Raw genomic sequence first — 26703 nt, forward strand, 5'->3', positions numbered from 1 at the left:
CTGAGAAGTCAATAAAAATTTGAGTAGAAAATACTGGTAAACCTAGTAGAAACCGCCGTTTTCCTCTGTTAATGTAGTGGGTTCGATAAATATGGCTCAAGCAATTATTCTGCCCTAAACACTTTACAGATAAGTAAAATATATTCTCTGTTATCATAGTTGATCCTTCAGTAGGGCATTCACTACATGTACACAAGAAAAGCATCAAGAAAAGTTAGAAGGGTGTTGAATATAGGTGAGATTATACCTGATCTGAAATAAGGAAAGAATACATGGAGAAAGCAGGACTTTGACAAAACCATCAGATTTCATGTCACAAATGGGTGGAGTAAAGGAAGTACCAAAGCAGAATTTATTACTGAAGTAAGGGAATAAAGAAAGGAAAACCCAGAGTATATTCATGGACAGGGATATTAAGAGATAAGACCACCAAGGGAACCTGGATCATTGTAAAAGGCTTGGAATTTCAGAGTAACTTTGTATTTCATTGCGGAGCAATGGAGAGCAACCCCAGCCACTGAAGTTTTGTGATTAGATGGATGGACCTCGAGGTTGTCATGGTAAATGTAATACGTTAGACAGAAAAAAGTCAAGAACCATATGACTTCACTCATATGTGGGATATAAAATTGAAAGCAACAGATGAACAAGACAAATAAACAAAAACTCATAAAGACAATAGTTTAGTGGTTAGCAGAGGGTAAGCGGATGGGAGAAGGTAAAGGGGGTCACATATATGGTTGTAAAAGGAGAACTGATTCTGGGTGGTAAACACACAATGCAATATAGAGATGATATACTATAGAAATGTACACTTGAAGCCTATATAGCTTTACAAACAAGGTCACCCTAACAAATTTAAATAAATAAGTAAATAAATAAATACATACATACATACATTTTTTTAAAAGAAAAGAAATATTTTAAATGGGTTAAAGAAGATTAGTAACTTCCTAAAAGGGTTGCTGTGAGGAATAAATTACTTAAAACATATAAAGAACTTAAAACATTGTTTGGCATGTCAGATGTGCAATATAATATTTAAAATAATTTTCATTATTGGAAATACTTTTCCAAGTTTGTTTTTCTGTTATTTTCACCAAATTTTAATTCATTTTTATGTAGGAAAATTCCATTTGTTCATAGAAATATTGTCTCTCTCCATATACATACTTTATATTTAAATCTTTAAATGTAATAGAGAACTAGATTTCTTTTGTGCCCTGTGGAGATAAAGTTGGGCTCAGTGTAAGTATCATTACATAGCCTTCTTTACTCTCGCTGAATCAGTGTGACACTATTTTCAAATGTTACATTCACATATAGGGAGGTAGGTTGAATTGTCTATTCTATTCTGTTGATCTAGTGCCTCTTCCTGGGTTAATGATATATTGATTTTATTACAGCAGATTTGTATTTCTTTAAAATTTCTAGTAATGAAAGTCCTTTTTACTGTTCTTTCTCTTTATAATTCCCTTCACTATGGTTGAGCATTTATTCTTTTACGTGAAATTTAACATAGTTTTTGCTCAACTTCAAAAAGAATCATTTTGGGAGAATTCTAATTGAAATTGCATTAAACTTATAGATTAATTTTGGGAGAAAAACATATTCTGCTCTAAGAACATATATATCTTTCTAGTTCTTTCAGAATTTGTTTACTTCAATATTACAAACACACACACACACACACACACACAATGATTCCTTCTCATTCTTAGCTTGTCTATTTTTGCTCATCCTACAGTTTTTGCTTTTTGTTTTTCTTAGTCAAGGGGAGGGGTTATTATAGAGTATTCCAGAAGTGATAAATGGACTTGTAGTACCTCACCTCAGTAGTTACAGCTACTGAGGAAGGCTTACAATAGCTTCAGGAAGGAGTTACAAACTACAGGGTTCCTTGAGTCACATGACTCTAGGGCTCCATTTGCCAACCTCTAATGACAGCGCTGTTATCGGCTAGATATTAATGCTTAAACCACATCAAAACTTAGAACCTTAAAACAATAACCATGGTTTCTTTTTTGTTTTGTTTTGTTTTGTTTTTATGATTCTATGAGTTGGCAGTTTAGTCTGGGCTTAGTTGGGATTTTTCTGTTGGGCTCAGTTGGGCTTATACATGTGACAGTACTCAGTCACCTAGGCCCTTCTGCTTCTGGGATGTACCTCCTTATGAGCTGGGGTGACAGGAGTAAGTGGGCTACATACTTATCATCATCTAGCAGAATAACTTGAGCTCATCCCCGTGGTGGCTCAGGGCACCAATGGGAAACCCCGATGAACAAGGCTTTTTAAGCCTCCCTTTGTAACATATTTGACAATACTCTGTTTGCCAAAACAGATCATTAAAGATAGCTTGAACATTATGGGTGAGCACAACCAATGGTCACCGATGGAAGGAAAAACTGCGTTGCCATTGTCACAATCAACCACATGGTAAGCCTTTTAAAAGATTGAAGGTGAGTTTGAGGGCCTGTAAAGTGTCATCTTGTACCAGAAATGCTTAGAACAAATCGCCAGGATCTTTTTAGGGTCTAGGAGAAGAGTATGCCCTCCTGTGAACCCCAATTTGAAAGGTGGGAAGGAGAAAGGTGGGAAGGTGTACTAGGAGACCAGGTGTCTCCTAGTACAACAGGGAAGAGGCAATAGTTGATGGACAAAACGATTTCCATCAGTATTCTCATACAGCAGTCACTACTTATGTGGACTTCTCAAACCTCTAGGAAAATCAGAAGAATGGGAAACAGCCTGCTCTTTTTAATGAACTTAGTTCTTGCCTGAGTTCTTTAAAAGGGCAGGAAAATTGGAAGAGAGGAAAGCATCCTCCTTTTTAAATAACTTATCCTTAGTCTTCATTAGTTAAAAGGGAAGGTGCTTTTTTGGTAGTCTCAGCTTACTTGGGAGAGGCTGTAAATTGTGCCTGTGTTGAAAATTTGACATGTAAGGTTGGAAGTCAGGCTATTGCCTGGTTTGTGTGGGCTCTAGGATGGCCCACAGATTGGATCTTTCAGGAATATAAAAAGTGCCCTGGAGGTATGACCAGATTTGGGACTCATGTATTAGGATTTGCTCAAGTCTGTTTCTCTAAATGTGTATCTCACTTCTTTTATACTTTGAAGAAAAACCTTAAAAACCAGCTTAATATGTGTAGCCTGAAAATTAGACATTATGGTTTGCTTGAAAAACAGATATCACAAAGATTTTTAAGTGGTTGATTTCTTTAGGGAACACTGCTGAAAACAAATATTGTTCTATTGTAAAAAGCGCAAATTGTATAAACTTTAAGGAATTTTAGTATTTGTGTATGAATATTGTAATATGTATTGAACTTTAAATTCTCTTAGGTAACTCCTCCACTCCTACCCTGACCCCATGCTTCCAATGGGGTTTGCCAATCATAGTAGTTGACCCCCATGCCACAGGGATGGGACCCAAGTGGTACTCATACTTTTATATATTACCTAATTACTTCACCTCTGATAAATGGTTTAAGGAAAGATGCATTTCAGGAAAAGAGAGTCCCCATCATGTCCTCTTAACCTATAAGAACAAGCCCATAGATTTCAAGATCATGTTCTTCAGAGATCTTTATAGAAGCCGGTCGGTGAGAGTGAAGCCAGATGGACAGAAGCAGAAGGTATGGGAGACACTGAGAAAGTCTTTATGTTGTTTGAGTTCTTGGATCAGGGGTTCCTATATCCAGATCTATCCCCACCTTTTCCGTCGTCTGCTTTTTGGTTAGATAAAACATTAAATTCCCCCATTTTGCTTAACTGGTGCAAGTTGCACAGAATTAATCTGAGCAACACAATGTACATGCCAGCGTGCTTTAAATGTGAAAAAAAAAAGTATAACTTTTTTGTTTTGTTTTGTTTTGTTTTTTACTTTTTGAGGGACTGAGTGTTCTTAAATCTATTTTTATTTAATTGGTGTTTTTCCTTTCTAAATTGGAAAAGCACTCCTGCACTGAACATTTCAGGCTGTAGAAGAGCCATGTTGACACAGGGCCTGCTGAAAATCTGCAGTGGATGAGAACTTTCTGTGTAATACCTGCTTTCAAAGATGCTTGTTTACTGTTAAGTTATCTGCCTTTGCATATGGCTGAGACAAATGCTTTATTATCTCAGTGGGAGCTTACCCCTTTATGAGGATTGGTTTTATTTTGCAGGAATTTTTCTCTTGGAGACTTTTTCTCCCTACAGATACATTTTAAAAATGAGGCAGTAAAGTCTGCCAAAAGCCCAGATTACAACTAAAAGGCAGACAGGGCAGTTCCTCAGATACTCTGAACTAGCAATTTCCATTTTGTTTCCTGTTTGTTAAACAAATTTAAATCATTTTTTAAAAATTTAAATAAATGGTGTATTCAGACTAGGGAATTTAATTATTCACAATTTTGAAATTTTCTCACAGGACATTACTAATGGAATAATTAATGTATTGAGTTATTTTGTGGCCTTAAATATAAGTAGCTAAATATTTTGTTTCTTTAATGGTTGTGCAAACACAACAATTCATTCCATGTAGCATATATGTATAACATATTTTGTTCTATTAAAAAATGAGTGTATTTTCACTCAAGTTGAAATGCCTACAACCTTTTCTGTTTTTTGTTTAAACAACTCTAGATCTGTAACAAACGTACCTGGGAAATCATTTTAATAACATTGGGCATATAATATGGCACTAACTAGGATGCTACTTGTATATCCAGGAACACCAATCAGTGATGAACCTGTCTTTGGGCTATTGTGATTGGTTCTTGGGGAGCGAGGTTTTATGTGAAGATTTCATTGGCCTCTTGTTATTATCTCATATAAGTTCTCTGCACATAAACTATCCATTTGTAAATTTGGTGGCTTCTTGATATTAATTGTATTTTGTTTCATTACATTCTTTACTAGCTTTGGGGAAGTAGAGAATTTTAAAATTTGGGTAATAAGTATCTCTACGTACTCAAATTCCTCTGAGAAATTATAATTAGGTTAAAATATTGATCAGGAAATACTCAGGTACTAAAACAATCCATTTGTCACTGTTTTGATCGGTTATTTCCAGAAGTCTTATTACCTTAATCATTCTTTTGCACCCTCAGCGGACAACCACTTTATTTTGGGCCTCTCTCCCCAGGAGGAGAGAGCTCTTTAAACCATTTACACAGATTCCCAGAACAGTTGATTGGCACAGATTTGGAAGCAGTGTAAGAGGTTTTCTCTGCATCACTCTGACACTGCAGTGGGCAGTTTGCCACTGGGAGAGTTGGTCAGGGTTAATAGAGATTGCTGTGTGTTATTAAGTGGAGATGAAAGAATTAGCATTGGCACTGCTTATGGCCACAGCCTGAGCAATAACACAATGAGAAAAAAAATAGATTTTAAAATGAGGTCTCAGTCAGAGGCACCTGAAGATGCAGAAGGCATACAAGGAAAAGAAGATATGAGAAAACTTTGTAGACAAAACCTCTAAGACCAGTATTTGTCTTGATGTTCTCTTTCTGTATTCGTCTCTAAGTGAATAAATACATTTACTTGTGATGCTAGGAGATTTATGCCTTTGAATTTTGAATTCTTAGGTGTTTCAATAAAAGATTGGGTGAACATTATTTTTTTCAGGAAGCTTGTATGGTCTCAGATGATATAGACCTCTACTTACTAGAGCCAATTTATTACGTTTTTTTTTTTTTTGGAAGGTCGTGCTTGTTCAGAGGTTCAACGAAGTCAGAACCAATATGTCTGTACTTCACTTTGTGTGACTTCATTATCATGATGTGGCGGTAACAGCCTCAGCCATCACTTCTACATTCAAAGCTGGTAGAAGGTGGATAGGATTTCTAAGTAAGTTCTCATTTAGAGAACTGAGGTAATTTGGGAACTTTTAAAGGAAAGCAAAAGCTTTCCCAAAACTTACACTCTCCAGCAGAGTTTCACTGACGTTTATTGGTCAAAATTAGATTGTATTGCCAGCCCTAGCTGCCAGGAAGGATGGAAGAGTGGGGAACTTGAATGTCATGACTCCCAAGCCTGAACAGGATACAGCAATGCCCAAAGTAGATTTCTGCTAAGGAGTATGCAATATATCTATCATAAAGCATCATATACTCATATGCATATTATTTGCATGTATTTATCTTAAGGTAGGATGCCTTTAAATAAACTGACATTTGCATGATGACTGATTTTGGTCCATTTTTCTCCCAGGATTCAAGTTAGAATGTCTTATGAAACAAACATGGCCCTAGACTTGAAGTGGGCAAACTTTTTCTTTTAGGGTGTCAACAAAAAAACATCCAGCCTAAGAGAAAGCTTTTAAGAGTTTATTTGAGCCAAACTGACAATTGCCAATAAGCAAAATCTCAACAGATTGAGAAAATGCTCCACAAAATGGTGGTTTACAGCTTATTTTATAGGTTGAGTCAAAAGAGGAGGGTTACATGGAATCCATTGGTGGTAGGTTAAGGGCATGGGAGAAAGCAAAGGCAGGAAATCTCTGGGATTGGATAAAAGTAAACTGGAGAGACAGGTATTTCTTCTGCATAGGTGGGTACAGGAAGGTTAATAGTTCACTTTTTATAGCACACAGTGATGGTAATCAGCCGACAAGAATGACAATGTGGGGTTCTGTAGTTTCCTGCTTTGGTCAGGGTAAAAAGGGATTACTGACATTACAAGGATGTTATATTAGGTGCAAAAAGACAGTAGACAGGTTCATTTAAGGTAAAGATTGACCTTATCAAGGAAGATAAAGACTAAAGATGTGACTTCCCATCATGGCCCAATTTAGTTAGGAATTTTTACATTCTCGCCATCCTATGTGGTTACTTTCAGTCTCCTGAGCTTGTCAGAGTTAACCTGTGGCCCATTTTCCACCCACAAAGGCTATGTTGTAAATATTTAGGCTTTGCAGCCACACTGTCTCTATCACAACTAAGCAATTCTGTTGTAGTGTGAAAGCAGCCGTAAACAATTTGTAAATGAATGAGTGTTACATAAGCAAAGAAGAATAAAAATTTTTTAAAGGAAACCACACCTTATTTATGGAATGAAATTTGAACTTCATACAAATTTTCATCTGTCATAAAATGTTGCGCTGTGAAATTTTTTCAACCATTTAAAAGTGTAAAAACTATTCTACATAGACATTCGTATCTCAACACTATCATGTCTCCCATATATTCTCCTAATGGCCAATTTATCTTTCCTAAAAGTCACTTGTTTCCTCATAAGTGACTTTTACACTCCCTTACCTTATTAAGACTGTAGATATATTAAGTCCTAAAATCTAGCTGCCTCCTTGGCAAGGCTTTGTCTTGCTAATCTGCCTTTTGTCAGTTTAATTCACAGGCCCCAATTTTTAAACACAGAAAGTAGAGGAAAAGTCTCCATCCCCCTTCCAACATCTTATGACAACACCAATCACATCCTCTGATCAGAGATGGCAAACTCAGAGAAGGCATAATTAGGAGGGCATGTAGATCAAGTCTCTCCATGCCAGTTTTGGCATAAAACACTGGCTGCTTCCTGTGCCCATTATGCAATATGATCAATAAAATTTCCAAGATCGTGGTAGCTTATGCCTCTGTTTTCTGGTAGTAAGGGGTTTCATATTATCAATCACCCTACATGACGATATTAACCTTCTAACTATGTCTCTGCAATCTAACTCCTCCAACTCTATTTTCTATACTGAGGCCATGGTGACCTCTTAAGAAGCAAACTGTTCTCCTGTTAATGCCTTAAATGGCTCCCACTGCCTGAAGAAAAATATCTGCAATTTCTCAGGTGGCTAAGAGCCTCCTTGGTCAGATCCAGCCTTAGAAATGCTATTATAAATGATAATGCATTAAGTAATATTGTGGATTTTTTTATATTCCTGTTACTAGAGAAAGGGTTCTTGGTAACTATCACAGGAAAGAATTCAAGGATGTACTAAATGAGTCATGTGATCAAAGCCAAGCAATCAGTAGATTTATTTTAGAAAAAAAAATAGTACACTCTCAAGATGGCATGAGAGTGGGCAGGCCCAGAAGAAGAACAACTGCACCAAAGAACAAAGGGGCTTAGAATTTTATCAGAATGAGTGTGCAAAATAGTCAATTTTTAAGGATGGAGTTTCAGGAGATAAAAGTGAACTGGCATCTTAAGATGATTAATTATATTGCTGGGAGGACTATGGGCAGAGCTGGGCCCCTTGTTAACTCTCTAGTCCTGACTTCCTGTTAAACTTTGTGGTAACTTCCAGGTGAGTGATTCATATGTCAATATATATAGAGAGAGATTAGCTTAGGGAGGCTCTCTCTTTTTTGCACATGTGCGGTCACTTGGAGCTCTGGTCAGAAGTGTGCATTCACACACTCCTGGGGTGGTCTCATTTCTTTATCTTTTCCCAAATAGACTGCTCTTTTCATAGATTTTCTAGAAAGTTATTTTGGTTAGTCAACACAAGCATTCTCAGAGTCCGTCCTTGCTGTCCTCCTTGACCACTCCTTCCCAACTGGAGGTGGGATTCCCTTGCTTTTTACATGGCTCTTGTAGGAACTGTCATGGCGACACTGGGGGTGGAGAATTTTCCTGCAATGCTCAGAGTGTTACAATCCATTACAATTAGCTATAGCTGCACCTTGTCTTAAGAATGATCTCATCTCCTCTTATTTTTTTTTTTGTTCCCCCCTACACACACACACACACACACACACACACACACACACACACACTCTTTCTCCTTCCCTTCCTTCCCCCTGTCTCCTCTCAGTCTTATTCTTTCTGCCTAGGGTAACATTCCTAAGAGTGTATCTTCAAGGTCGATTTCTAGAAATGGGACTGCTGGCTCAAAGAATAAATGTATCTGTAAATTTATGAAATATCACTGAATTCCCTCCACATGGTGCTCTCCCATCAGCAACGTATGAATGCCTGTTTCTCTGCAACTTCACCTTCAGAATATTTTATCCATTTGTTTTTAACTTTTGGTAATTGTATGGGTGAGAAATATTATTTTTTGTAGATTTAATTTGCATTTTTTAATGAGTAAAGTTGAACATTTTTTATCTTTTTGAGTGAGCAGTCTGCTTATGTCTTTTGCCAATTTTCTATAAGGTTCTTAATCTTATTAATTAAAAAAAATTATATATTTCAGGAATTGGTCGTTTGTCTTATTTCAATTATTTTTCCCCTACTTTATAATTTGTCATTTGACTTTATGTTGTTTCCAAGCAAAACTTTTTATTCAATGTGTTAAATTTATCAATCTTTTTCTTTCTTGCTTCTGGATTTTATTCATAACCAGAAATATTCCTGTACTCTCAGATTATAAAGCAATTCACTTCTATTTTCTTCTAAAACTTGTATGGTTTTGTTTTTGTCATATATGTCTCTGACTCTTTTGGAACATATTCTGTTTATTCTGTGACATAGTAACCAATTTTATATTTTTCCAAATGTTTATTGAGTTTTAAAACAAAAATTTTCTTAAAAGCACAGCATTTTTCTAAGTGCTCTGAGATGCCCCCTGTATGATAAAATAAATTTTCATATGTAGTTGGGTCAATTCAGGACTCTCTTTTCTGTTTCATTAGTCTGTTTATTTTCACACTAATACTAGATTATTGTGATAATCAAGGCTTTATATTATAATTTACTATTTAGTGGGACTCATCCCATTTGCTCTTCTTTTTCAGGATTTCCCTGTATATCTATGCTTTTTGTTGTTGTTTTTTTTGTGTGTGTGTGTTTCTTTAGGTGAACTCTAAAATTAAGTTGTCTAATTCCAGAAAAAAATTATCAGTGTTTTTCTCTGGGTTGTGCTAAAATGATATATTAATCAAGAAAGCCATTCTAATACAGGGATGAGGCATGAGGACTATTTTTACAAAAGAAGGAACTAGGAGGTTGGATTCCAAGCCTGCTACTTACATGCTACCAAAAACAGAACATGGGCAGACATTAATCAATCACAGAGAGAAGACCATCCAAAGCCTACTGAGCAGAGATTCCATTGTAATGGCTGTTTCAGTAATTCAATCTATTACAAATTAGCCACAGGCTGTACTTTACAAAACTATGACCTGCCCCTATTCCTTTTGTACATTACTTCTTTCCTCCTTTTTCCCATACCAAGAAGTTTTCCACAGAAACAGGAAATACATATAAACCCTACCTTGGTGGGAGGAGGGGTTCTCTGTTTTCCTGGTGATTAAAAATGGCTACTCGGTCTGTGGGATGGCCTTTTCTTACTCACTCTGCTAAATAAACTCATTTTCATTTTAAACTTTACATCGATGTACATTTGAATTTTTTCCTACCTGAAGCCAAGAACATTTTTGGCTTTGGGCTTGAGTCCCCATTTCTGGGATTTGCCCTACTGGCATCAATTCTATTAAAAACAAGATGTGTTTCCATATCTTCAATATGGAACTGTTTTGTGTTTTTCAATAGTGTTTTTAAGTTTTCCTAATATAGATTTTGCATATTTCTTCTTATGTTTATTTATTTTTTTTTCTTTTATACATGGGATTTTTGTTTTCATTATATCTTCTGATTAGAGTTTATATGTCAGAAGACTAGTGATTTGTGTACATTGACTTGAAATCCTGCTACCTTACTGAATTATTTCAATGTTCATAGCAATGTATTCTTAATGATTCTCTTGGGATTTCCAGGTATACCATTATATTATCTGCATATAGAGATAGTTTTAATTATTGATACCTCTAATATGAATTAAATAGTGGGGTAGTGATACTGAAAATGTTTCTGGGTTTCCCCATTAAAGATGCTGGCTTCAGGTTGACATAGGTAGGTAGGTAAGTAGGTAGGTAGGTAGATAGATAGATAGATAGATAGATAGATAGATAGATAGATAGATAGATCTATAGACAGATTTATTTATTCTGAGGTATTAGCCATTTGTTGCTATTTTATTAACTTTTCTTTTTTTATAAAGAGCTGTTGCATTATATTAAATCCACTTTTAGTATTAATGGAGAAAATTAATTCATTTATTCTTCTTAGGTCCATTAATATAATGAATTCTATAATAGATTTCCTACATTTCAAACATCCTTAGATTTCTGCAATGTATTCTACTTATTCATCTTATATTTTTGATGTGTTATTGAATTATTGTTGCCCTCAATCTATTTTGGATTTTTGCATCAATATTCACAAGTGAAATGTGTCTATGCTCCTTTTATGTGCAATCTATCAGCTTTAGGAGTGAGTTTTACATGATAGAGAGGGACTAATTCTCAGAGATGATTGTAAATGTTACAATGCATAAAGTTCTTTTTTTTTCCTTTTTCCTTGATGATACGATATCCTCTCTGATCTTAACAGGAAGGACAGTTTCCCATAGTTACTGACAATAAAATTATCTACAGTTTTGCAAACCAGAACAACCCGTTTCTCTTAATTTCCCTCAGGTCCCAGATGAGCCATCCAGAGTTGTGCTAGCAAGAGAGGTGTGTCTCTCACAAAAAGCATATATAATAATATAACATCAGAAACTAGAATGAATTTATACACATTTCTATTCTAAGGTGAAAACATACCCAACATATTGTGCTTAATTTGCAGTACTAAGAGTCCGGTATTAGCCTTGATCTTCAGATATGCTATGATCGTTGGATCATGTTCCATTCTTGGGACATTGGAATGCAAAATAAATACTCCTACGTATTAACATGACAGAGAAAATCGAGATATTAGGGTTTGGGAAATTTTGCAAATACAGAGCCTTTTGCAAATATACCCAAAGTGGCTACTTTTTCTTAAATTATCATGTTCACTAAATTCCAACCGCCTTCTCATGGCCACTATTTCACATCTATGGATTCCTTTAGGATAATCACTGATGAACTATATAGCATGTTAAAACCTCAATATACGAGGTCTGACAATTACGTTTGCCAACTCATCCTAGAAAAAGTGCTACATACCTCATCGCTGAATATCACTATGGTCACCTTCTAAGTACTCCCGTTGGGAAGCTATGCACTGGCACCACCCTTCAAAGCAATTTTGTAACTCTTTTTCTGGAATGCCCATCAGAGCTATCCTTCTATTACCCTTGATGTCCTGAATGTCAGCAAAATGTTTTCCTTTCAATATTTCCTTTATCTTCAGGTAAAGAAAGAAGTAATTGGGGGCCAGATCAAATGAGTAGGGAGGGTGTTCCAATACAGTCATTTGTTTACTGGCTAAAAACTCCCTCACAAACAGTGCTGTGTGAGCTGGTGCATTGTCATGATGCAAGAGCCATGAATTATTGGCGAAAAGTTCAGGTCGTCTGACTTTTTCACGCAGCCTTTTCAGCACTTCCAAATAGTAAACTTGGTTAACTGTTTTTCCAGTTGGTACAAATTCATAATGATAATCCTTCTGATATCAAAAAAGGTTAGTAACAGCATTGCAACAAGTTTACAAACTTAATTGTCAGACCTTGTAATCTAATCATGCATATTTTCATCTTCTTTAAATAATTTAAAAATATAAGCCCCATATATTTTATAAATGATGTTAATTTTCCCATGCTGAGCTATTTTCATAAGAATTCCTAGTTTAAAAGCTGGGTTTATGATAATTGACTCATTGTATTTTTGTGCTGGAGAAATAAAATGACACTTTATTGTTTATACAGAGCTCTTAATCAGCTGTGTTTGCAGTTAATGTCATAAACACTATCTGTAGGACCATCTTATAATAATCAACAATATTCAGTAAGTGTTCAATTTCAAATTGTTTATGTGGTAATAAAGTCAATGAGGTGATTTGAAGATGCTAGGAGTTGCTACAACACTGTTTACAAAGTTAGATGATATTATCCGCAATTGGATACCTTTATTTCATCCTCTTAATCTTGGCATACGGTCATTGAAAACACAATGATTGAACAAATATGAGAGAATAGATAGGTATGAATGAGGATAGATTTAGAGAGATGCCTCCCGCCTTCCAGGTTTGATTTGTGTTACTGGTCAAAACGTATGTAGCCAGGACATCCCAGGGCCATTAAGTGATCCTTAAATGAACTTTATCATAGGAGAAGAGAGCCAAGACAAAGTAATACATCAAGGGTGCAAAACCTCTGGCTCCTCACAGAAGCTTAGCCCAGGGAAACAAGAAGGAACCAGGGCATATGTTACTGATAAAGACTATTGGTTAATGTTAATATTTGTATTACAAGACAGAGGGGTAAAAAAGGATCTGGTTAATGTCATTAAAAATAAAATCCAGTTATTTTTAAACAAATTGTAGATAATGCTTTCTAGGGATTGTTTACTTCTAATACAAATATTCGTATAAAAGCACATTAATATATATGTATAGTAATATTGCATTGGTCTCCAATTAAGATACAGGATTTTTTTAAGGTAATGAAAATCATGTTCTATAGCTTAAGAGTTCCTTGCCTCCCTTAATTCTATGGGTACTTGACTCGATTCCAGAAACCCCAAATAATGGACACTTTCTAAGCCTTGTTTCACCCAGGAAGGTCTTGCAGAAGTGAATATCCCAGCCTCTGTCCTTCCAGCTCTGTCACGCCCTTACTCCTACTGCTGCTATTCTTCCACTTTAATCAGACTTTTAATTTCTTGACCCTTCTGTTCTCATCCTATTGTTTTCCTTTTATCTTCACTCCCTACACCATTTTATCCATTACCTGAACTACACCCTTCCCAACAGTTCTGATTTTCGTTGTTTTCTGCTCCTTTCCTAAAACCTGGCCCAGAAAAACACTCCAACCACAGATCAATCCAAACTAGCTGGTGTTCACTTCCACCTGGTCTCTGAGCACCACTGGAAAATTGTACAATCATAAGATTTGGTGCCATGGAATCCAACAACTCAAATTTAATTTAGGCTTTTCACTCACCCTATGAATCCTACATTTCCCTACTCAACTCTCTCTCCAAAGTGGCAATTTCAAAACTTGTCTCCTCTTTTCGGACACTCTACTTTTATAAACACCTCCTATTTCATGCTACATAGCCTCACCTCATATCACCTGCCGCTTATCATTAAATTACATCCACAGCAATCTTTTTGTCCTCTGGTGTCATAATGGAAGAAACAGTGTAATTCTTGCTCCTGTTCTGGGCCTCATATTTTCCCTAACTCCTCAGAGAATTCATTCATCCAGTTATACTCCCTCTCATATTTTTTAAAGCTCTCTATTTTCTCTACCCCAAATATCCTCAGGCCTCTCTTGTCTTAAGCAATACTTGTGCAACCTGAAGCACACCTCACATATGTCTCTAGTTCTTTCCCTTTCTTTTTCAGTAAACCTATCTTTCTCTGTACTTCCTTGCTTCCCAGGTTCTCAATCTTTTGAATCCATCTTTCTAATGAAGCTTCTTTTGACAAGGGAACTCTTGATTGCCTTGTTGCAAATTCTGCAAAATTTATTGGACAACTTCCTGTACTTTTCTTTTGATTTCTTTATACTAATTCACATCATGGCTCAACTCCTTAAAATACTTTATTTATTTTGCTTCTATAAATCTATACTTTTATAGTTTTCTTTTTATGCCCTGTGTCATTCTGCTTCAGTCAGATTTGCTGGTGATTCTTCCTCTACATGTGCTTTAAGTGTGTGTGTGTGTGTGTGTGTGTGTGTGTGTGTATTAGAGTCCTGCCTCTTGCCCTCTAGGATTCTTTGTCATGCTAGCTGAGTGCTGCAGTCTGCTGCTGTGTATGTAGTTAATGCTGACATAATATTGACTTACCCATATCTGTATCTTCAATTCAAATATTTCTCCTGAATTCCAGATGAATATATCCAAATATTTACTGAATGTTTACCTTAACAGAGATAGCTCAGTTGCCGAAATTAAAGTCATAATTTTTTATCCATCCCTCAAATTGCTGTTACTTTTGTGTCTTCCTCGTGTAGAAAGATGCCAGTATCCACCCCAATTGACCAAGCCAGAAACCCTAAAGTTACTTGATGTCTCCCTTCTCCTACCTTCTCCTATCGTGTTCAATTTATCACCATAGACTGTTGGTATCGACTAGAAAGTTCCTGATTTTTGACCATTTTTCATTATACCTACTATCCCCATTTGGTATAGACCCTAATCTTTTTTTTTTTTTTCTGTAGTACAAGAACTTCTTAACTGGTCCCACTGCCACCTGTCATGCCTCCTTTAATCTTATTAAATTCTAAATTTTAAATGGGATCAGATTTAAAACTGTTTAGCGATTATCTGTTACTATTGGGATAAAATCCAAGTTTTTTTTAGAATGTAAGGCATTCCCCAAACTACTTATAGTTACCAGATGTGCCATCTTTTGGTTTTTTTTATTTCTTTTTTTACCTTCAAGTCATTGACATGCCACCTCCTCTGCATGTCAGAAACTAAAACCAATTGACCTAATCATGTCTTTTATTTAGGATTTCATGCACATGCTGCCTCTTTTCGGCAGTCTTTTCTGATCTCCCTATGGCTGGGCTGGATGTCCTTTCTATTGCATCATGTGCTACCACAGTATTTTTAAAAGAAGAACATTTCCTTTAATATACAATATGTAAGTTGTCCAAGTTTCCATATACTAAAATATCCTTTCCAATTTTAGATTCTGCTCCCCAAGTAACTTTCAAGAATCTCCTTGGAAAGCTTACCTGTTTTGCAAGCAGTCCTGGTAACTGCTTGTCACTTCTGCCAGAAGTCTGTCCTCCAAACCAAAGAAATTCATGCTTTTCTCTAAGCAGCTTCTTAAAGGCCCTCTAAGTGGAGACAAAAGCCACTCAATTCCTTCAAACTAGAGTTAAGAATAACTTATGTTTAGCAAACTTTACTAAATTGGGAATTAAAGAAATTCCTTGTCAGAAAGTGACTTACATTGTTTCTTGTTACCCCTGGGAATGACAGGCCCAGATCCAAACGCAGAGGCCTTCTCTGGCATGCATGCAGCTGTTTCTACAGGGGAGGCGCCAGCTCATACCCACCACTGCAGAGCTCTCTGACATTCCTACCTCAGAGTCCAGGCCCCATCTTCCCTACATGTCTCCAGAAAAAGGACCTCCCTCCCTGTGCAAGGCAGGGTCAACTCAACTCCACCCCAATAGGATTACTTTTTTTTTTTTCATGTATGATAGAGTCTCCATGGTCCAGATAAGGCAATCTGAGTGGTTAATGATGCATTTCCAGGAGTTCTTTTGTGTTAGTCAGTCAGAATTAATTTATTAATTACATATAGCATAGTATTATAACTTTTTTGTTAGCTTTCCATCTTCTCCATTTTCCTGAGAACATAGCCTGTTATCCTATGTACATTTTCAGTTCTTTTTTGGCTCAAACTATCTTCCATTTTGGCACTCTTGATCATTCTTACTTTGTGTTGTTTCCTCCTTTGAATCAGGAATACCACAATACCTCGCTTTTCTTCCTATATCTCTGCTCACTCCTTTACTGCATCATTTTCAGGCTTCTCTTCTGAAAGAGAAGACCTTTAAGTGTCACTGTCCCCAAGTGTCCCATTCTTGGCCCTCTTCTCATTCTATTCTCTCCCCCCAGTATGATTTCCTCCTGTCACTCCTTGCTTATGACTTCTATACAACACCTATTTTCTGAATTACAGAAATGTATCCATTTTTTTTCTAGAAGTCATATACTCTTTGGTGAACTACAGCATCTTTAATACGACTTCTCTGTAACTGAATTCATTATCATCTCTTGTAACCCCTCAACTGTTTTTCCCTAAATTCTCTCTCTCGGTGAGATTTATTTGCTGGGACATTGAAAGAAAGAACAATAAATAAAGCCTGACACTAAATTTTGGCTTTTACCTCTTTTTTATGATCCCTTAACTTTCTTCCCAAATCTAATCTGCTTTTCCAACTTCCTAAACATTCCTCAAATGTACTTCTGCATTCTCGCTGCTACCACTTTGTCCATGCCCTCTTCATCTTTGAGAAATATAGCAATATCTTAGTAATGTCCCTCCTTACTTCACATGTCACTATTTCTAATCAATTCTTCATCCCTCTGTCACTACAGCTTTTCTAGACCATAAATCTGACAAGGTCATATTCTTTCAAGTGTAATGCAAAGTGTTAAGGAAAAAGGCTGGCATGCAAGGCTCATGATTTAGACTGAATTATACACATTTCAGACATCACATTCCTCTTCAGTATTCCGTTCTTCACTCTTCAACTGTACTTCCCCACCCTCCAAAAGTATCCACTGTCAAGTCACACCAAACTTCTTATCAGCCCCCTAAGAGATCACGCTGTCCTTTGTTCACATATTTTGCCTGTGTAGTTTGCTTTGTTTGGTCTGTTCTTCCACCTTCTCTATCTGTCAGAGTAGAAATTCAGCTCAATATTTACCATTTCCAAGTAATTTCACTAACTCCTGCAGCTCTATGAGGTTACACCCACGTTCTTTATAATAGTCTGTGTACATTTCTAACGTAGTATTTAGAATAAATTTTATAGCAGTTTTCTATCTCCCATTAAATTAGGGTTTCTTGAAATCAGAGGCTCTGCTTTTCAACTCAGTATTCCTGTCAAATGCAATGATGGGCACAGAATAGGTTCTGTATAAATGTTCAGTAAATGAGAACAGTAAATCTCAAACCAGCAAAACTGTTTTGTAGAATACTTTGTTCTACAGAATACTTTGTAGAATATGGGGCAGAAGTAAGGAAGCTAATGTGTTATCTGAGTCTTTGTTCCTTTTTTCATGGAGAAATCCAAGGCAAATATAAAAAAGTTGCCACTAGTATATTTGTGATCATTTATATTTTCAGTAATCTTACACAGGCCATTGAGAGTTTGAAATGTAACCTACATATGACCAATAGGGGAGGTAGAGGGAACAGGCCTGGAAAAAAATAGTTATCATAAAAAATGTAGAATCCTCTCCATCCAAATTCTTTCTCATTCCTTATGGACATATTGACTCATCCGTTATTTATTCATTATTGGATACCCAGCTATTATGGTAAATACCAGAGTCACTAAGATGAGTAAGACTTCCCCACTGCCATAAAAAAAATTCATAGTAAGAGAGAGTGCACTTGAAACTAAGTATTAAAAGCAAACAAAACTATGAATTAATAGAGATATATCCACATTCTTCATCCTCTTGTGGAAGTACAGAGAAAGGAACACTCAATAAGGTAAAAAAGGCCAGGTAGCAATTAATTGTATACAAAGTTGCCACAGGGGAAATGATATTTGAGCACAAGAACGAGGTTGCCTGAAACATCATTCCATTTACTTTCCCCCAAACCATATCCTTCCATTTCTTCTACTTACCCTTACAGACCTATGTAGTAAGCATGCCTTATCCACACCTTATCTCCCACTCACTTTTACAATCATATTTATATACTTACAATTTTGTGTTTCCTTAATTTGATTTCAAACCACCTTAAATACAGGATCATATTTTCATCATCCTAATACTAAATTATGTCCCTGTGTGTGCTAAATAAACACTTATTAATGCACTTAATGTTCCTAGCATCCTAAGATTGTAAGAATCAGGTTCTATGTTTGGTAATTGTCACTTCTTTATTAATTTATGAAATGATAAATTACATTGTTTCTAAAGGTTCTCTAATTATTTTCTTCCTTTTGATACATAATTATTCATTATAAATTATCTCTTCTTTCATAATTTCAATCATTTAAGATTTCACTATATAAATAGTATAATTAAACATAGCTTCTTAATTTGTTTCACATGTCAAGGTAGCAGTGAATTACAAAAAGATTTCTTAAATCCCAACAGAATGTCTAAGTAGAATAGATTGTTACATTGTAGAGCTCCACCTGTAGAGCTTTATCCCTCCCAGCTTAGTAGGAATGGTGAGTTAGCCAAAAGAGGATATAGCATAATAACCTCTAGGAACTGGGTAATAAGATCAGCAAGAGGCAGTCTAGGCTCTACCGCTGACTTCTACATGAGCTGGAGAAAGTTGTATAAATTCTGAATCTCAGTTTTCCCATCTGTAAAATAGGGTGGATATGAGGATCAGTGAACTAATGAGCGTAAAGCATTTAGCAAAGTGCCTGGTCATACACATATTAATGTCTCATGTATTAATACACATATTAATAGTAACTGCTACTATTAGTGATGCTATTTATAAACTCAGATTTCAATATGTATAGCAATTGTTGTGCAAGAAAATATGGAATTAAAGAGGTTCCATACCTAATACCATGTATACTGCTTACTTCATCATAAAATACTACCCTCACAATGATAGTAAGATTATTTTCATTCTACAAAAGAAAAAGAAAACTTGTTGCAAAATTGTGCATATTTACAGAAGAAACCACTCTCACCTGGGGCAAGTGAAACTGAAATGTTTTGCTCGTTTTACCAATTTTTCTCTTCTAATGAAAGTGGAATCTGATATATATATACATGTATATATATACATATATATATGAATCAGATGTATCTATGTGTATATATATGTATATATATACACATCTGATATATATCAAAATAAAGTCAAGTCAGTAGAACTTCATGTAATAGATATTCAGATTGCCACATCTTCTTCTGAAGGAATACATCCAGTTACAAAACAACAATTAGAAAAGTATAGATTACAAAAAAAAAAAGGAGAAAAAACAGATTTAAAGTAAACACTTTGCAAAGATACTTTTCCAATATGAGATCAAACTATCAAGTTATTCAACTACCTGTGAATGAATCTTCTACATTGCTTTGACATGAATTAGACCGAAAAAAATAGACACCATCTCAACAGGTCAGCTCTTAATTTTAATGTTTATATTAATCATACCTTTATTATATCATTTTATTAGTAAGGGGGAAATATAGGAAATCCATTTTAATTTCTTTTTGAAATAACTTTGTGTATTGGAACAAATCCCAACTTCTGTGGTTGTTTAGAGAGCTCGTGCAGAAATGAGATGTGGATTTGCAGCCTTGGACAGAGATTCTGGTTCCTGTGAATCTTTGAATCTTTCTAGGTTAAAATAAAAATATCTAAACTTTCCTAGTATGTTTTCTCTGGGGAAATTACCTTTTAGTTCTTAAAGACCATAGTTTCTTTTATACTTTCAAACTTTAAAAAGTATTTTTATAACCTTACTTAAAGGTTTGGCCTACTAATTCATGAGATCTTTAGAGATCTCTCATATCTAGATTGTTTGATACATAGACTGAGGTGTACCTCCTTCTTAGGGGTCATTTAAACTTTTATATATCAGTTTTATTTATCTGTTAGGATCAAAGTGTTCTTAGAAGCTGGCAAATTTTTCATATATCTCTAGAGGAAAAATATACATATAATTATGTACTTATATCAATATCTTCTATGTTTTATGAAGTTTTTAACTATATATTACCTAATTTTTAAATTAATTAAAATGGGAGAAAAGGTTTAAGCATTTGACTAGTTATAATCAAGGTTATAGACTTCATTTAGTGACTATAAAAGTACGTTTTTTCTCCAGAGCCAATTCCTCTTCAAACCAATATCTATTAAGTGTTTCTTCAACATTTCTGGGTAGGAGAAACTGAGACCTCATGGAGGACTGGAAGAGGAGGAGGAGGAAGATTAATGATAATCACACTCATCCTCTGTAGAATCCTAGCCACTCTGATTTGTTCCCAAACTTGAACACAAGGCTTAGTCCCAGCTTTGATTTGAGTATCCCCTCAGGCTCTAGATCTGCTTCCCTTTTCAAATAGCTTATCAAAGTATTCCTTCCCACTGTGTGTAGTACTCTAACAAAGGCCTGGCAAACACACACTCTTTCCTATCTCAAGTTTCCAATGATGTTGTATTACATCAACAATACTTCAGTGACTTGTATGGAATGCTACCCTGAAAAACTACTCAGCTAGCCCACCTCTTAATCCACTCTACCTGCACTACTCTTTGGTTTCCTTGAGAGGACGCCATCATCTCCTTATCTGACAATCTGTCTTGGGCTTCCCCACTAATTTCTATCCCCTGTTACTCAATGTATTATTATATTTACCTATATCTACTTCTAAACAAAATTTTAGGTAGAACCCCTAGGTATACAGTCCCCAAAGGTCTGGATTCTGCTCTCGTTGCTTTCTCTCCCCTTTAGTAAACCTCATCTACTTTTATTTCCTTGGCTATTATCAACACTTCCTTTTGGTTCTTAAACTACAGACCTAATATCCATTTCTCTGCTGGATTTTTACACTTGCATTCTCAGGAATACCTTAAGTTAAAAATGTCAAAAATGAATAAATTCATAAATTTCCTCTTAAAACCTGCTTCTTATCTTATTCTGTTTCTATAGTAGATTCAGACCAGAGTAGTCTCATAGCCCTCCCACTCTCTAACCTCCTTCATCTCATCAGTGCCTAAGTATTTCCTCCTTTCCATTCCCTCTACCTCAGGATTTCATTATTTCTTAAAGTCTTTTTTATCTGAATGACTTCCTCCTTTTAATCTCTTTTCTCCTTTAATTCCTCTAAACCGCTGCCCAAACAATCTCCCTAAAGTACAACTCTTTCAACGATTCCTTGTTGTCTAAAGATTAAAGACTAAATCCCATGTTATCTGTGTCTAACACATCCTTAGTGTGGTTTTACTCATATTTACTACTACTGCTCATTACATAATCTAGGCTTGAGCTTTGAGGGATAAAATAGTCTTAGGATATGCCCTGAACTTTCCCTCCCACAGATACTCATGCTAAACCCTGTAGCAGGACTGCCTTGCCCATCTTTGATGCCACATTGAGGCATTTGTTGATTATCCTTCCTAACTGGCCCCACCACAACTACTGAGTTATTCTATAGAACCTGCCTACACTATTCGTTTCATTCATAGTTTTTTACATTTTGAAATTTTTTATGAGTGTTCATATGTTTATTCTCCAAGACTGTAACATTCCAGGGTAAGAATTCAGAGGGTTTTTATTTTGTTTGGCTTATTTGTTTGTTGTTGTTTTTTAATCACCATTATATTCCCAGGATGAAGAAAACTGGGAAATAATGAAAATGTGTATTGCAATTCTACTATATGATAGGCATTTTGTTCATTGCAGGAAGATATTCTGCTTCCATTGTTTGGACTCCCAAACCATTTTTAATACAATACTGTAATGACAATTTTATTGATGTTGATAAATTTCATTCATAAATCATTTTCTGGAATTTAGTCAATTTAATTTTTTTAATTGATGCAAATTTCTCAGATTATTTTTCATGTTTATTATCTTACTAAAATTATTTATTAAAAAGTTTCAACTTTTTTCCACTTAAAGTTTTTAATTAATGCTTGATTCTTATTCAGTTTTTTGTCCATGTCAAATTTTTTTTAAAGTAATCTTTTTTATCTAAGATTTTTTTTTTAATTGGGGAAGGGGAACAGGACTTTATTGGGGAACAGTGTGTACTTCCAGGACTTTTTTGCAAGTCAAGTTGTTGTCCTTTTAGTCTTAGTTGTGGAGGGCACAGCTCAGCTCCAGGTCCAGTGCAGTTGCCGTTTTCTAGTTGCAGGGGGCGCAGGCCACCATCCCTTGCGGGAGTCAAGGAATTGAACTGGCAACCTTGGTTGAGAGCCCACTGGCCCATGTGGGAATCGAACTGGCAGCCTTCGGAGTTAGGAGCACAGAGCTCTAACCGCCTGAAGCCACCGGGCTGGCCCCCAAAATTTTTAATATTATACACTTTCTCTTGTGGTCATTTTCTCCTACTAAGTCTTAAATCCTCTGGGTCATATTTGGCAATAAATGTTGCCTAGATTATTCTAGATTATTTGCTTCCTCTATTTCTTATCAATAACAAATTTTAAAACTTGTAGTTTTGGCCTTCATTTTTTGCTAATAAGGATACCTATTATGGATTGGAAATAACTGATAATTTTACTTATTCATGAGAAAATGGTGATCAGTTTTGGTAGAGAGTAAAAAGAAGGGGGGAAAGGAGAGAAGAATCTGGGAGCACTGACAAACCTAGTCATAGGGAGGGACTTGTTATCTATACAGAGACAGGAATGTGACACTTTTATCACCTTGAACACTCATCTCTATCTTCTCAGCTCAGCAAGACCGTTATGTTGATTTGAGCTCTTTGGTGTATGTGTGTGTGTGTGTGTGTGTGTGTGTGTTATAGCCCAAAAAATACCTCAAGGTAAAAGTCAGGGGGCAGATGTGGGGCTTGCCTCATTTGTATACTTTCTTAGGAATCATAGTCCTATATTGCCTATTATCCAGTGTTTGAAACATGTATCTTACGTATTCTATTCTTTATAATTCTTTACAATGGAGCACTAGTTTGAAACTGGTTTCTTTAACATGGTTAAAAGCAAAAGACATTTCCTATTTGTTTTGCACCTATTGTTTGTGTAGGAATTGGACTTTAGATTGAGTCTCAAAAGAGCTCATGGGGACCTCGGTGTGTACAGCAAATTTGGTGGAATAAATAGTGGATGTCACTGTCATTCAAATGGGTGAGGCCCTGCTGAGGGAAACAGTTCAGCCTATTTAGAGAAACTTGTTGACTCTTCTTAGGATCTAAAGATTGGCTGCCTAGCTTTCACTTTTTGGGGAGACCACTGAAGGGAGGGTGCTTAGGTTCTCTTCAGTATGTCACCGTTCACTTAATCATGTATTTTCAGTCCATTGTGCTTGTTTTCTTTGTGCCTGGTGTCCCTGAGTTAGGAGCCTTTCTGTTTCATTTTCTCCAGGGAATATTTTCCACTACTCCTATTGCTGAGGAGGGTGTAATCATCTGGCTACTTTGGCATTGAGGAAATGTCCTGTTGGCTCTACCTTGAAAACATATCTAGAAGCTAATGATGTTCCAGTACTTCCATTGCTACCTGTCCAGTCCTAGGCACCTGTGATAGTTAATGTTATATGTCAACTTGATTGGGTTATGGTGCCCAGTTATTTGGACAAATACCAGGGGAGATATTGCTGTGAGGGTATTTGTTAACATTTAAATCCGTTTACTTTGAGTAAAGCAGGTTGCTCTCATAATGTGTGTGTGGGGGGACTCATTCAATCAGGCAAAAAACCTTAAGAGCAAAGACTGAAGATTCCGAAAGAAGAAGCAATTTTACCTCAAGACTGAAATGTAGAAACCTTGCCTGATTGCCTGATTTTTCCACCAGGTTTGGCCTGTCCTGAAGAGTTTGGACTCAAGATTGTAACATCAACTTTTACCTGAATGTCCATCCTGCCAGTTTGACTCCTCAAAGAGGCTGACCCTAATTTACCCATTCACTAATCACCCTCTTCCTCTATCAATAACCACCACTCTTTATTCCTTTATTCCACTTTTTCTTCATGGTATTTAATATATTATAAAATCATAACACTTAATTATTTACCTATTGTGTTTTCCATCTTCGTAACTAAAACGGAAACTTCACGAGGGTAGGAAAGATATTTCTTTTATTCTCCCATTTATCCTCAATTCCTAGAAAATACTTGGTGTATAATGATGGCTCAATACATATTCATTTCAATGAGTGAAATTTTGTATCATGGCCTTTGATGATATAATTATAGAATTCATCATCATTAGGCTGAATATAGCAAATTAAATGTAGTCTACCCTTGAAGCCTATATACATTATGTATAACATGAATAGTTTACATAAAATTACATAGGAAAATTACAAACAAAACGTACCAATTATTCAGTCTTTTCTCACATTTTAGAAATCTGTGGGCTTCGATGGTTTGGCAAGAAGCATTTTTTCCTCATTGCATTTTCATCTCTCAGAAAGGAATAGATTCCCATGTTTAAGTTACATCGAAGCCAAATTTCCCTAAGGCTTGAATCAAGCTTCTTATTTAGCTAAATAATTAGGCCAGTCTTATCTAGTCTGGCTGTCTATATTATCCAAATTGTCAATCAGTCAAGTGATTCCTAAGGCAGAACATTTCCTGCTGCAAGAATGAGACTAGGAATTAAAATACTGACTCTAGTCCACACATTACCTTGGTAAGCCAGGCAAGCTAGGCCTCACAAAGCAAAGCATGATAATTGTAATTTTTGATCCATTACAGATTTGTGGATGAATGTGCATTATTGTGTGTGTGTGTGTGTAAAAGAGGAAAAGGTAAAACACAAATAAGGTACAACACACAGAAGTATTTTGACACCTGGTAAATTGTTATTTGACAAAGTAAATTATTATTACCAAACAGTAACAGCTAACATTCATTAAGTACTTCTCATGTTCTAGGCACTTCTCTAGGTGTTTACACTCATTTATCCCAGTTAACCCTATAGAAGCCACATGTATGATTACTATCCTCATTATATGTGTTAGCAAGCAGAGTCGAACAGTGCATAAGTAACTCACCCAAGGAACCTGGTTAGAAAGTGAATGTCAAACTTCAGACTGAAGCATTCTGCTTCCAGAGACTTGGGTTCTGGCCACCATATTATATTGCTGCACAGACATAGCCTTAGAAAACATTTTAAGGAATTTATCCTTTTCCATTCCCTGGTAAGTGCAAAAAGAATGTGAGATGCAGCACCGTGGCTGTCTCAGGGTAGGGGCCCTGAAATATTAATCTTTCCTTCTTTTCAGCATACATTCCCACCTCTCTTGAACTGGTTTTCAATAAACACACAATTTCTTCCCACAGACATTTTTGGACCTAGTAGGTCATTCTGTTGAGTGTGTGTGTGTGTGTGTGTGTGTGTGTGTGTGTGTTTCAGCTGGAATAGTGGGTAATACTGGAAATAAATGCTACTGTTTTGTCTTTTGCAATGGTCAGGAACTGTGCTAAGCAATTGCTGCATATTAACTCATTACAGAAAGACTCAAAGTTACTTTGTTTTACATTTTTTTCTTACGCTTTTAAGAATAATTTTGATAAATGTTTATTAAAGATAAGATAAAATTATTTTGATAAATTTTGATAACACTTTTATCTACTTCACAGACTTGCTGATTGTAATGGAATGAGGACTTGGCAAACAGAAATCTGTCATCATTCTCCCAGTACTCACTCTCCTCACCAAACAATCTTCCTAATAAGCAAAAGGTAGGTTGATCCTCAATTCTTATTAAACATACAAATTTTACAAATTTTTACTTCTTCCTCATGAACAAAAATAAGTATTATTTGTTTCTCCTTACCTCCACCTGAGGAAATGACTCACTGGGCCTCGATCATATTTAGCAAAAAAATTCCTTTGATGCCTTAGGACGTAGATATTCCCAGGGACAGAAAAAGAGTGAGGAAACGATCTCTCCCTAGGGAAAGGGTGTTGGGGGAGCAGATAGTTTTGAATATTGGTAAACGTCTTCAGATTAGTTCATTTCTCAAAAAGAAAATTAAAAATGGCTTTACATATCCCATTTTTTTCCTTTTTGTGAAAAGTATTGTTTTCATATTAAAAGATCTTTAAGGGAAATGATTTTTAGCACATGATGATAGTATACAGCTGCCCAGAGTAGAACAACATCATAAGTCATTAAAACGCCATATGAGTTCTGAATACATAAAAGCTACAAAGCCCAAGTTATATACAAATACTTAGGCAATAATGTTTACAACTTGCATACAATAAAACAAATATAAACAGTAAATGCAGAATGCAAGAAATCAAAGGATGCATAGAGATACTCACTTATGGTCAGTCTGCCCCCCAGGATCAGCACCAGCCATTCCGTGGAATCATGCCATTTTTTAGGCTCCAAAAGGAAAAAAAAATGGTACGGGAGAATAAACCATTATCTTACAGAAAGCACATGA

General features: G+C 35.8%; 1 protein-coding gene across 2 annotated transcripts in view; it reads left to right on the top strand.

The window, feature by feature from the left end:
• MSR1 (macrophage scavenger receptor 1) overlaps positions 1 to 26703 on the top strand; it is a 251146-nt gene that overhangs the window by 201506 nt on the left and 22937 nt on the right. The window contains exons 10-11 of one of the 2 annotated variants that reach the window (XR_013993184.1): positions 2342 to 2436; positions 25888 to 25989. The gene's annotated coding sequence lies outside the window, so the exon portion shown is untranslated. Of the gene's footprint in view, positions 1 to 2341; positions 2733 to 25887; positions 25990 to 26703 lie in introns of those variants that run through there. The other variant, XM_081045698.1, reaches the window with a different exon arrangement.

This window comes from Rhinolophus hipposideros (assembly GCF_964194185.1).
Source record: "Rhinolophus hipposideros genome assembly, chromosome: 4".
Classification (NCBI taxonomy): Eukaryota; Metazoa; Chordata; class Mammalia; order Chiroptera; family Rhinolophidae; genus Rhinolophus; species Rhinolophus hipposideros.